Genomic DNA, 3245 nt, shown 5'->3' with positions numbered 1-3245 from the left:
AATATATATATATATATAAATAATAATAAAATATGATCCTTTGAGTTAAAAGTCAATAAAAGGTTTATTGTGTTAAAGGTTATAATTCATATTTTCCCCTTCATTAAAAATTAAATAAAATAAAAAATTAAGTAAAATAATAAAAAATAATATGAAATAAATGAATAAAATAAAATGCTAAAATAAAATAAATAAAATAATGATCCTATGGTTTTACAAACAATGCTGGCCTTTCCAAAGCAAGGAATGACCTTGCTTAAGGAGTCATACTGAACCCCAAATTCATCTAATTGCAGTAGTTTAATTGTGATAAGACACGGCAAGGGAAAAATCGAACATACTGTAATTGGACATGCAGGGATGATCTCGTTCAGTGTGAAAGCAGATTTGTTAAGCTTGAGATAATCTTAGATGACAATCAAGCATCTTCAGTTCCTGCTCTTAGCTCATGTAACACAGTTCAGTGTTTAGGGGCTAAAGTTAAACCAACATTCTAGAGCCTTGATTATAGTGTAGAATCAGACTGCTTGTGGCCTTTGTTGTGGTAACACCTTGTTGTGTGTGTGTGTGTATAACCAGCCCTGACCCCTTTGGTGATGAGCCAGATTATCTTAAAATCAGACCCTCACAGGATATGACCCCCTATGTAAATAAGTAAGTGTGCTAGCAGTAAGGAGAGCGTTTTGTATTTATTTTTTTAGGAATTAAATGTTTTATTTGTTTTGTACTTGCAATATAAACCATCTTGTGCAATACAATGCTCCCTGCATCACAGATACATGTCAGTCAGGGTAATTATAGATAACTAAAACTAAAATCATTAAAAAATGTGTTACATTCATTTTTTTAAACAAGATTTTAAGATTAAAATGTATATGAAAGTATAAGGTAGAGTATATTTGAAAGATTTATTTTTTAAAATAAATTTGAAAAAGTATATAAAAACATTTTAAATAATTATAAAATATAAATATTTGATTTAAAATTGTTTTAGAATTTTTTTGTAAAGCATGTTACACTGTATTACATCAACGTTTTTAAAGTATTTTGTAACAAAATACTATCTGTACAAGAATCTGAATGTGTTCACAGAGTTCAGATAATTTTTCCTTGTTAACTTAAATGTTGCAGAACAAGAACATGAAAAACTATCAATGGTTTTATTATTATTATTTTTTTATTGCACATATTTATATATTTACACAATCCTGCAGTATGTTGTATGTTACATGGTATTTTAACCCCTGTGATCACCTGACTGAGCTGTCAGTTTAGTTTTATGACTGGGAGATTTGGTCTAGCATGAAGGGTCTAAACCAAACAATGATGTAATCAATGTTTATTTTCTGCTTGTTCACAAATACAGACACACAAACATACAGTCTTAGGAAGAGGAGCCTGGACAGAGAATGAAACAGGAATAAAGAGAAATGGAGCTGGAAGGAGAGTGAAGGGAAGGGGGGGGGGGCATCTGTCCATCTCCTCTGTTCCCTAGTTTGGTCAGCTCTACATCGGGGGTCATACGCTGGGGCTCAGAGATTATGATACAGACTGGGCTAGACCTCACACGCATACACATATAGTCATACAACCTGTTTTCTTAGTAATGACAAATGACTTACTGTTCCAAAAAGGAGGGAGAGAGTGATATGTGTTGCTGGGAAGACTTTGAGAAAAAGAGAGAGAGAGAGAGAGAGAGAGAGCAATTGGTCATGGACATTAATATAAATGGTTCATCCTACATGTGGTCATAGTGCAGAGTCTGTTTTAAACTCTGTGCTGCGTGTCATCAGGAGCAGCTGTCCGTCACGCTGAAGCTCTCAACCCCTTTCCCTGTGGTATTGCATCATTCCCCCTGTATCCCAAAAAAATCCCACACCATTGCGAGTAAAGTTTCACAGTATGCTTTAGCCGAGACAGACATTAGATGGGCAACAGCATGTCCATGACTGCAGAACACATTCAGATAACAAGTCTTTTAAATGTGTGTAAAATGAGAGGTTAATGGTCCCAGACCTCCTGACCTCCAACAGGGAATAGTTAAGCATGTACTCATGACAGCAGTGCGGAGTTTGATCCAACTTTGTCTCAAGTGTCCATGTCTCTCATTCCTGAAAATGTACTCCATAACAGTGCGAGTATATTGGCTGTGTTAAAACAAATCATTACGTTGCATTTGCATGAAGTACTGTAAGTTTTTTCTTTTTTTTTTGTTGATCAGACACAGGAAATATCCAGTGCTTACTTTAGTAATGTATATGTGAATATACATGGGAACTGCTTAAACAATGGATAATATCTTGTATAGGGTTACTTTTATATTATTATTATTATTATTATAGAAGTAACCCTATACAAGATATTAATACCAATCATATATATATATATATATATATTAAAATAAATACATAAAAATAAATATTATAATAAATAATAGTAATTTGCTTTTATTATATTTTTATAAAATATTTGAATATTTTTAACTCATCTTTGTTTTTGAGTTGATTGAAAAATAATGCAAGGGTTTATATATTATTTAAAAGCACTGATATTTCTGACACCTTACATGGCAGGAGTTGGTCTGAAACCAATTATATTAGACAGAGAGTTTATTGGTTAGTTGAAGCTGACATAGAGTTCTGACACACATCTCCTCAGTTCGACCCTGAGCAAACTCTTCAGAGACATTCCTCTCTGTTTAACACTGCTGGATGAAATTCTGCAAATATTCCACACGATTCTCTTAACGTTCTAGAATGTCTGTCAGAAAACTCCTGGCAATCAAGGACCAATGTGAACATATTAATATCTGGGAGAATATCTGACAAATTTAACAGAGCAGGATTTAGAGGAGGTTCCTTCTTGAAGAGAGCATTAACAGTTTTGATTTGGAATATTAATCTATAGTGTAACAGAGACAACATTAATAGATGTGTGTTTGACTGACCTCGTGTTTGTTTAAGTGAAGGTGATAACGCGAGCTAGATTTCTATACCTCACACCCTTGTGCCACCCTGAGAATCAGCCGAATACCACCAATGTTCTTCTGCACAGCAAGTAAACAGGATGTTTACTACATGATGTTTTTTGAATGAATTTAAATGGAATAAAATAAATTATTGGAACTTATGATTAATTAATTTTTTTAATTAAGTATATTTTAAATATATAAATATTATTTTATAGTTTTATTATATATATATGTCTTGGGCGCATTCTGTGGTATAAACCAAACCACAGTTCCG

Source organism: Sinocyclocheilus rhinocerous, unplaced genomic scaffold (assembly GCF_001515625.1).
Source record: "Sinocyclocheilus rhinocerous isolate Xijiao unplaced genomic scaffold, SAMN03320098_v1.1 scaffold2117, whole genome shotgun sequence".
NCBI lineage: Eukaryota > Metazoa > Chordata > Actinopteri > Cypriniformes > Cyprinidae > Sinocyclocheilus > Sinocyclocheilus rhinocerous.
This window is presented reverse-complemented; position numbering follows the sequence as displayed.